General features: G+C 36.6%; 1 long non-coding RNA gene across 2 annotated transcripts in view; it reads right to left on the bottom strand.

The window, feature by feature from the left end:
* LOC109371706 (uncharacterized) overlaps positions 1 to 2,499 on the bottom strand; it is a 174,848-nt gene extending 172,349 nt beyond the window's left edge. For both annotated transcript variants that reach the window (XR_002121912.1, XR_002121913.1), the window contains exon 1: positions 2,443 to 2,499. This is a non-coding gene — a long non-coding RNA (uncharacterized LOC109371706). The remainder of the gene's footprint in view (positions 1 to 2,442) is intronic.
* Positions 2,500 to 10,745: the final 8,246 nt, after the last annotated feature.

Genomic DNA, 10,745 nt, shown 5'->3' with positions numbered 1-10,745 from the left:
CATTTCTTTCCAAGACTAGGCTGATGTAAAACAAAGGCTGAATAGACAAGTTTTCCAAAGATAGCTTCCCAATCAATACCTCCATGGTCAAACCTCAGGTCAGTCAGCTGTGAGTATCAGTAGAAAAGGAAAATTTGCTTAAGATGTCCCTTTGCCTGGCATTTTAAAAGCACCCTTTTCTCACTTGATGTTATTGTCTCCTACGTAGTAATATAGTGATCAGAATAAGAGCTCTTCCAAAGGCTATCATCAATTTGAATTTCTTATCAAAGAAAAAGAACTGAGAAATATTGAAAACTACTCACATTTGCCTACTTAGGTCTTCTTCTCCTAGTTCTGTAAGACTATACTGTTCTTGTTCATCTAACATATTGAATTGGCTCCAGTGAATTGTGTTCCTTGACACGTTTCTTTATCTGAGCTCCACTTTTGGGAAAACAGTTTGTTCATAATGGCTTAAGTTGTGGGTAACAGAAAATCCCCAGATCTCAGTGGCTTAAAAATATTTTATTCCTTACTTCTGCAAATTGGTGGTGGGTTTGATTGATGCTTGAGGGGACCTGCCTTCTACATACTGGGTCAGTGTCACACCTCCATAGCAGTATCTGTTTGCATGACCACATGGCAAAGATGAAAGTACTAAAGAGTCTTAAAATTAAAGGATTCATCCTGGAAGAGACATGAGTCACTTCTGCCCATATTACATTAGGAAGGTAAGTCAATCGTCACACATAACTTAAGAGGGCAGAGAAGTATCATTTCTCTCTAATGTAAGGTAAAAATGAAGCATTGGTTAAATAAAATATATGTGGAGTCACTAATGCTTTATACCAGCCACCTGATCTAGACCAAGTTTTAATCTTTAAATAACATAAAGGGTAAAGGAAAAAATAAACATGAAGAAAATGGACACTAAATAGGAAAAGGAAAACAGGATTCTATTTTATTAGTGAATCAGTTTAGCATAGCATCATAGAACACTAACTTGAGAAGAATTCCAAGGCCAACCTTAGCTCAGTAGAAACGAGTGATTTAACATAGCAACGGTATCTGCTATGAGCACAAGAATGAATATTTCTGTCTCATAAATTGACTTATTGACCCCATTCCAACCTTCTTTCTGGCTCCGTTCCTTCGCATGGCCTCACTGAGGGAAGAGTGGACTTCTCCATCTCTGGACTCAGGGTTGGCTCTGGACCTTGTTTTGGCCAGTGGTACGTGGGTAGAAGTACACAGTTTCTAAGCCGAGACCTTAATGTCCTCCTGTGTTTCCACTTGCTCTCACATGCCTCTGCCATTCTCATGAGAAGAACATACCCCAGGTGGTGCTGTTGCCCCAGGAGAAGGATGAGATATATACACAAAGGAACCAGCCTGCTCCCCACAGCCTGAAGCAGACCTGCCCCAGGCACCCCATAGACCTGTGCAGGATGAGAAGCAAAGCCACAAAGGAAGCCCAGCCCACATCAGCTGAACTTGTGCTAACCTTCCAAGAGGCAAGAGCAGTTACAAATTATTGTTGTTTTAAGCCATGGCATTTCTGGGTAATTTGTTTAGCAGCAAGAACTAATCAATACATGGACATGTGCCAGCCACTGGCCATTCATAAATTACAGTAGATGAAAAAAACAAAAAAAAAACCCAGAATCTAGAAAACAAAAAGGATATGATGCTGTTACATAAAGAAAAAGAAAAAGAAAACCATTCTTGAGGATTAGGAAAGAAAAGTAAGAATGAATATATTTAATATGACTATTTTCTGTACAGTAAAGATACATGAACTAAGAGTATATATTCTGATTTGTGACTATATTTACATGAAAAAATTTCAGTTACAAAATTTGACATTTTTATATAAGAATTGATTTTGTTTTAAAATCAGAAAAAAATAAATGATAATGAAAGAGCACCCAACAATATACATGAATAACCAACCATTAATAATCATTCTATAAAATTATAAACTTGAACATCATGTTTATTACAAAATCCTGTTGTATTACAATTTAAGGGATGTCAGGGTTTTGAAGGATGTGACTTTTGGAAAAATAAAGTATTACTTCAAACAACAAAACCATAGAATTCAGGATTTAATAAGATACACTGAATGTAAATACATTTTTCAAGATAAATTTCAGAATGACAATTTTTCAAAAGAGATATTAAAGAGAGCTAATTTGAAATACCTTTTGAAATGGAGACTGAAGATAAGAGGATAGACAGGTCCAGTAATATATGGGATCAAATATTGATTTGGCAAGATTATGAGTCCAACACAGCTTTTTATATTTTCATAAATAAGTGAGGGTGAAAGTAAATAAAAAGAGTAATGAGAGCGTTCAGAGTACATGGGGATCAACAGTGGATGACTTGGTCAAAATGAACCCAAACTGTTTTTCTTTCATTGATATTACTGAGAGAATCAGGCCCAAGGAGTCTCACCTTCACGTATATCACAATCACTCGGAATGCTTTTGAAAATACAGGTGCCCAGGCCCCATCACAGATTCCACTGGTGTAATATTGGCATTTTTTTAAAGATCTTTATGCTATTTTTAAAATGTAACTAGGGTTAATAATTACCACAACTTTGACCTATTCCAACTGTATGTAAGTCAATTAATGATTAATTACAGTTACCAACTCTCCAATCCCAAACTGTTCTGGTCTCACTGCACTCAGTGTGATTGGATCATGTGCTCTAATAATCAAAATCTGGAGGAACTGTCACATTATCAAATATTTACAAAATAGCACAGCAATATTTTTGTAAGCTATGTCTCCCAGTGGTCAAGGTGTGTTACATAAATAACGGCAAAAGAGTACCAGTTAACCCCCAAAATAATCTTCTATATCTATAGAAATAATTATTTATGCAAAGGTACTAGTTTCCAGTTATATGAAGCAGAGTGCATGTTTAATTTCAGCATTGTGCAGCAAAAGGGACTGAACAACAGAAAAGAACTCCGATATCATAGTTTCAACTTCTGAAAAATAGAACACATTTTAAATATAGATAAACTAATTGAAGCTATATTTACCAGTGATTTATAAAACAGTCACAGAAAAAAAAAATAGTTGAATGTCGACAAAAGTCCAGGTGGGAGCTAGGTACATGGAATACAAAAGGGCACGAGACTGACCCTTTACTGAAAAAAAAAAAAAAAAAGGAGGAAGGAAGGAAGGAAAGGAGGAAGGAAGAAAGAGAGAAATTTCAATTTTAGGGGAAATCAAGCAAATAATAACAATTAAACAATTTGAAACTTAACTATTCACTAACCTTGCCATTTGATTGAAGTGCTTGCATTAGAAAACTGCTTTTGGAGTTACTTTCTGTAAATCAGTTGATGCGCTTACAACCACAGAACATCTCTAATGCTCTTATAAGTATAGCCTACCAAACAACAGGTATAAAATTGGTAGTAAGATCCTGAGCAGCTTTGGCAAGAATAAAATGTTTATCAGTAAGGACTGCACTATCCATGCTTTTCTTCCAAAGGGCAATCTGATTATAACTCTCTTCCAGATTTGGAAGTTACTCCTCCAACTAAAGGGAGGAAATTTATCAGCCTTCTCAGGCCACAGCTGGGCAGATGCTAGAACAAAGGGGCAGAGGGCGACATGAGCGGAGGGAGGCAGCAAGTCTTCCTGTTCAGACAGAGAGGACAGGGAGGAGAGGAATGGGAGGAGAGGAAAGAAAATGGTAACAGTAGCTTGTTTTATGCCAGAAGTGTAAAAGTGCCTTTGTTCTAAAACACAGGCATGGATTTCCTGTTTCCATAATTTGTGATTGGTGAGTTATTTTTACATTTATCTCCATGAGGTTACACCCTGCTCTGAGATTTCATAAGTCATTTTCCTGACTATGAAACAAACAAAATATTCTTCTCTCTGATTCCATTTGTTCACTGACCTTGGGAAAGCGGAACAAGAGAATGGTCTGAGTTACACATTAACCAATGTGTCTAAGATTGTGCAGGGGAGGGAGAAGGCGCAGTCAGGCTTTGCTGACTCTGAGGAATTATTTACCTGTGAGAGGCGGTTCAGTGTTATTTACTGAGTTTTATTTGTGCCTTGAAAAGTTACAATGGGCCAGAAGGTAAGCATTTCCTAAAGGGTGGAGGAAACATTCTCAAAAAGTGTAAATACAGATTTGGACGTGAGCGATGCATCTTGAATCAATTCTGACAAAAATCCTGTGTGGGTGAATAAAAATTAATGGAACATGATTCACTGTGGGCATCAAATATTCAAATTAATAAAGAGCACAGCCAAGTAGACACAATTATTTTATTCTCCGGTTATTACCTGCATGCTGCAGTGGACACAAGAATTTGGAATGTGTCCTTTATGGCTGCCATGCGGCTTTGGGCACCGGCTTGGGAATTAAGGATTCATGCCTCTACATAATGATATATGATTAGCACTGCGAATGTAATTGAACTCTTTGTTCTAGACAATCCCTTGCAGTGTCAGCAAGAAGCTGGAACAAACTGTGTCATTTAAAAGAGTTATGCTGTAAGTGAGGAAAACCTCTGATCCTTGCACAATTAACTTCCTAATAATTTTTAGATTCTCAAGATTAAGTGAGAGAATTACTATAATAGACCATGTAAATGTGCATCAGAGAAATAAAGCAATGCAAAGGCACCAAAAGGGACGGGGCATTTAAGAAAATTAATAATTGCTAATATAATAAGAGACAGGTGTCAGGCTGTTAAAAGGATGATTGTTGTAACTGGAGCAGCTGAGAATGGTAAAAAGCACAGCTGTTGCAAAGATTAGTTGAATAGTAACAGAGAATACTTGTTTTGCTGTTCACTCTACTAAATTCAATTATATTACAACAAGCTCATAAAGCATCCTGGAAAGTGAAGTAATAATGATATTTACATAATAAAATACTGTAACTCAAATCATTTACCATAACTTCATGCCTTCAAAGTCTCAGCAAACTGGCTTTATTATTTATGATGTTTCTCAACTTTCTTCATTAAATGTATGAAATAATCTCAATACTCACTTTAAGACAATAATCCGTATTGCATTAAATTTAAAATGATCAAATTTTGAAAGTAATATATTCCCTTTGAAGTTCATTAATTCCAAACACACTTTTACTCTGGGGGTTTAGTTTTATCAAAATGTTGTTGTATTCAGTGCAGAGTGATGAGTTGTATCTCAAGTAATTCTGTAAAATTTGATAAGCATTCCTCCTGGATAAGGACTGGGCTATATTTGGTTCAGTCTTGGACTCACACTGACCTTTAGGAAAAAAATAGGAGAAATTGCTTTGTAATTATCAAATGAATTTTATCTTTGTTATAATGTCATCTATTTAACTAATATCCTCATGTACACATAGAACATAGAATAGGGAAAAAGTATCAAAATAGAGATGTGACTATATTTATGGCTGTCTGAGGTATCTCTTTTATAAAAGAGTCTATGAAAGAAAATGAATTCCCGTCACTCACTCACAACAGAGTGTATATTCCTTGGTGGCTGGGAACTGGATTTATTCAGTAAGGTTTTTGTTCATAATATTTTGTTTTGATAAGTCACAAAAATTATTTTTTACAACTCTCTAAGTCAATACCATCTCATTGTGAGTCTCAATCACATGGGCAAGTGGATACTAGTTCTAGCAAACCAGTGAGTTGAATGGCAAAATATCAATATACCTGAGCTGATAAACTGCTTTGAGGATCGATCTCAAACACCATTTTTATGCAAATTCTTCTGTGTGCTTAATTCATATTTGATGGCTGGCTAAACAAACATTCCTCTCCCTAACAATATTAAATTGACCAGACAAAACATACTAACCATGAATTTTTTGTTAGTAATCAGAAAAGTTTTGTTTCTACCTAGATAGATTTAAATTAAGCATTAATTTTTACTTATTAAAGTTTATTTGATACTGCAGAGTTCATATGCTTAGAATTTTATTCTTTGGGTTTTTTCTGCCCTGTTTTTGTGTGATTTTGGTTTTTGCTGAAGTGAGGTTGCCATGCAATTAAGCTTCCACTCGTCTTTGGTAACTACTGGCCCATGGAATTTGGATCCAAAGTTTGATAGACATAAACACTTTCTGGCTGGTTTTCTTGCAGATTCATATTTGAATAAAGAAAGATAATAATGCGAAGTGATGAATTTTGATAATACTAAACTTTTCTCCTTATAAAGAAGGGGATAAAAAGCATTAACTGTATTAAAGAAATAGTTTTGGTTTAATTTTTTCTAAACATTTCTAAAAGTGTAGTTGAACTTTCTTCATTTAAGAGCAGTTACTTTAGGGGCAGGCTGAGTGGCTCAGTTAGTTAAGAGCTTGCTCAAGAGTTTGAGCTTTGAGCAACAGTGGTTCGAGTCCTGGCCCGAGCTGAGCAGCTGCTGAGCTGCCAACAGGTGGCAGGATGGCTCAGCTAAAAAAACAAACAAACAAACAAACAAACAAAAAAAGAGCAGTTACTTTACTCGTGGATTCTAAAACTTAACTAAATTTTATTCATGAAAGTGGGTGGAATAATTTAATGAAAAATTATATTGTTGCTGCTGATATGTATTGACTGTCAAGGGCATATCTTCAGGGTGACATCAGCATTGTTGTGGCATATTTAATAATATACTGTAATCAGTTGACTTTTCTATTGTCTCTATCATTGAAATTATAAAACAAACTTCTCTAGATCTTTTGTTTTCATCAAAATAACTGCCAGTTGAACAAATAAGTTAGAATTCTTAAGTAAGATTATGGATATATAAAGATATATGCAAGTAACAATAAAAGACTTTTATATGTAGTTCTAATATTGACAAATCCCAGAGCATTAAAAAAAAAGCATAAAGTTGGGTCCCAGAAGCCAAAAAATTCAGGGTTTGGACTATGTAGTATCTCAGCAACAAGGAATGCAGTGAGGCATTTTGAAATCCATGTAGTTCTTTATGTGCCCTTGTGTCCTTCCCTTATTTGAATGTATTATTTGTTTGTGTTCTTGCCTCTCCTCCCTTGCTCTCTGCCTAATGTCTATTTCCAAAAATGTGCCAATGGTATAAGAGTAGGCTTTTGTTTTTCTCATATGTTCTGCAGTGCCCAACAGATTGCCTTCCATTTAAAGGGTTCACACATAAGTATAAATGAACTGATTAGATGAACTCCCATGGATTCAAAGCTGGAGAGCAGAAGTCTAAGATAATGCACAGAAATCAAAAAGGAAGAAGGTGTCCAGAAAGCAGTAGGAAAAATAAATGAGAAACAGCAGAAGGTCTAAAAACTAAAAAGAAGCAAGTAGACAGCCTTCAGGATAGTTGCAGCAATTGGAAAATCAAGACAAATTGGCATTCATTTCATTCAATACCTAAATATTCGTAAGTGCCAGGCAACATGATGAATACTGGATGAACACAGTAAGACAAACCTCTTCTCTGACCTCCTGCATATCATTGCCTAGTGGAAAGCACAGTGATGGGAATAAACATTGCGCTTGGGTAGATGGTAATAGGTGGGCAAGGGGCAGGGTGTTCACCAGGACTTCTGTGTGTAGGTTACATTTATTCTGAGATTTAAAAGGTGAGAAAAAAGGCACAACCATTCAAAAAGTGGAAAGAAATACACTGTAAGCAGAGTGAACATGTGCCAAGTTCCTGAGGTGAGAAAATACTTGGAATGTCCAAGGAACTAAAAATAAAAGCCAATGAGCCTGGAGGAGTGAGTGGGAGGGGTTTGGCAGAAGTTGGAAAAAGAGGCAGTGGCAAGATGATGCAGTCTTGGAAACCAAGATGAGGATTTTATTCCATGTGCAACACCTACTCCAACTACAGCAGAGGTCATGATCTAATTTAACTTAAAGGGGAAAAAAAAAGAGTGGAGGTAGACAGCCAGTTGCAGGGCCATAGTAGCATCTGTGATGTGGGATTATGGCAGACACAATTTGGGCAATTGCAGTGAAGACAATGAAAAGTAGAGCTCTTTGATTGAACAGCATTTGCTAAAGGATTAGATGGTGGAGGTGGGGATGAGGAAAGTAATGAACCAGGGCTGACTTTTAGGTTCCTGATTTGAGAAACTGGGTGAAAGTTAATGCATTTACTACAATGGAGAAACCACAAAGGTAGGGAATACCAAGTCTGAGTGGAAGTATGACTCAGTAGTTCACTTTTAGGTGCGTTCGTGTGAAGATGCATATTAAATGGTCAAGTGGACATGTCTATACATATAAATTTGAAGATCAGAGGAGATGTCTTGGCTGAGATAGTAGTTTGAAAATCATACACTATTTAGAGGAATATAGTATTTGAAGTCATGAAAATGTATGATTTCATCCAGAGACAAAAGAGACAAAGGCAGGGAAAAGATTCAAGTACCACCAGCAATTAGAAATGTCATGACTATTGCTATAAATTGTTGTTTCTGCCCTGGGCAGTCCTCCTTAGACCTTTCCAACTAGGATCAACTACATGAGGCCAAACTCTTTAGAGGTCTTCCACTGGAAATGGGAGATTCATTGCTAACTGACTAGGGGATATATGTGGCTGGAAAATAATCCCAGGTATTAGTAATTTGAAGTTTCTGTTTTACTACCACCAATACAGCTTTTGATTAAGAAACATCATGCTACCTGACTCTAACTCTGAAGGGTAATCTGCAACCTAAGCAAGAGGAAACCTTTCTACATGTAAACATTCAAGCTATATGTCAGTCCTATAAAAGACTTAAGATTCCTGGGTTCAGTCAATTAAAATTACAAATGAAATGTTGGTCTTTTGCACCCAAAGTCACATACCTATCTTTTCCACTTCCCACTGGGCATGATTTTCCCTCCTTGATCAACATCAAATCATAGGAATGGGTCCAAAGTTAATCCTGATTTAGGTAAAAATAACTGATAATATTTAAAATATTACCTTTTGGGCCAGCCTAGTGGTGTGTTGGTTAAGAGTTGGCTTGGGTTGGGATGCCAGCTCTGAGCAGCAAGGCCCCGGTTCAGATCCCACATGAGGGCCAGTGACACTGTGCCCTCTACAGCTAAGATGGTGAACAACAGCTCGACCTGGAGCTGGGCTGCTGTGAGTCACCGGCGACGGTGTAGGCTGCAGCTCCTGCTGCAGTGGGCTACCATAAGCTACTGTGAGTGGCTGGCAGCCAGCATGAGCAGCCAGCAGCCGGTGTGAGCTGCATTCAGTGGATGTGCAATGGCCGGCAACCAACTACCTCACCCAGGAAGAGCACAATGCCAATGCCAACATGGGCCAGTGAAGCAACATCCTTCACAATTAGACTGAAGAACAAATGGACAGCAACTTGTCTGTTCCCCCCCAACACACAATTCCCCAATAAAATCTTTAAAAAATAAAATAAAATATTACCTTTCCCTGAAGAACTTTGTTTTTCAAGAAAAATTTGTTAAATTATGGTGGGATTGAAAATGTTAAATGTGCAATTAAAGCATTCAGTGGTGGAATTTCAGGTGATTGCATTCAGGAGCAATTAATGAGGATAGAGGAAGGAGAAGGGATTTTATCCTACTATTGGTTATATTAACATATTCAATGAAAAACACATTTTGGAAGCAGATAACACAAATTTAACTAAAATACATGTCTTAAATATCATGTGCCCTTCTTTGAATATAAAGTCATGGTACCCTGACTCAACTGAATTCTGTATAAAGGTAAAGCCAAATGAGGTGTCAAGCCTTTTCCCCAATGAAATTGATTATTTTTTTCTTAAAAAACTGACAAGTATGTCTCTCATAGGTTAAAATAATAATAATGATGCTTAAGGTTTGTTTTATGTTTGTGTATTTATTTTTCTCACTCCACAACAGGATATAAAAATACTTTAAAGATTGCCTTCAGCACCCTTCTTCCTTGGAGAAACAAAAGCAGCGTGCACTAGAAAATACTAGATTTAAAAGGCGAGCAGAGTCCCTATTATTTGTAACACAGTTCAAGGCAACACAGACAATAAAGCCATTGGCTGGGGTAAAATGTAACTGACCCTTTCAAGGTTGAAAGGAATCTTCAATCAAAATGTTTCTCTCTCACTAGAAGAACAGCTCAGCATTGCACTGATTTAATAGTAAAACCTACTGAAATAGCTCTCACTGGGGAAATATAAGCTAAAGCAAAAACAACAATAGAAAAACATTGCAATTGTGGTAAGTAGACTTGTTGAGCTGTATTTCTCTACTTCAAAGGATACCACAGATAAGAGGATTTTTTTTTTTAAGTAAAACAGGTCAGATGGACAAAATTTTTTTAGGAATAATGTTATTCCTTATTCTCGTTAAGTTTACTCAGTTGCTGTACACTCTTCTCAGTTGCTGTACACTCTTCTCAGCAGATGTTTGACATCTCTTACATAATATTCAAATAAAAAGTCTCTATTTTAACACAAAATTATATTTATGGTTTGCTCTAATAATGCATTTACTATTGATGTCACTGACCTGCCTTCAGGGCTGTATCCACTAGTAGATGTTCTAGTGCAGTAAATGAGTCTCAGTAAATAGGATGTTAGCTTTGCATCATGGGAAATGGAAACATTTTTTTCTCTGAAAGTTGAGGATAGGATTTTCACCCTAGGGAAGTATCCTTCCGTGGCTCTATTTTGTTTTCCAAGCTCTAGACTACCTTACCCAAAATTACATCTGATCCACAGGGCTATCCAGCTGGACATGTTAAAATCAATGGATGGTTTGAAATGAGTTGATAAGGTGAAGCCAGCATGTCTTCTGAGTTTC

Source organism: Hipposideros armiger, unplaced genomic scaffold (assembly GCF_001890085.2).
Source record: "Hipposideros armiger isolate ML-2016 unplaced genomic scaffold, ASM189008v1 scaffold_586, whole genome shotgun sequence".
Classification (NCBI taxonomy): domain Eukaryota; kingdom Metazoa; phylum Chordata; class Mammalia; order Chiroptera; family Hipposideridae; genus Hipposideros; species Hipposideros armiger.
This window is presented reverse-complemented; position numbering and strand designations above follow the sequence as displayed.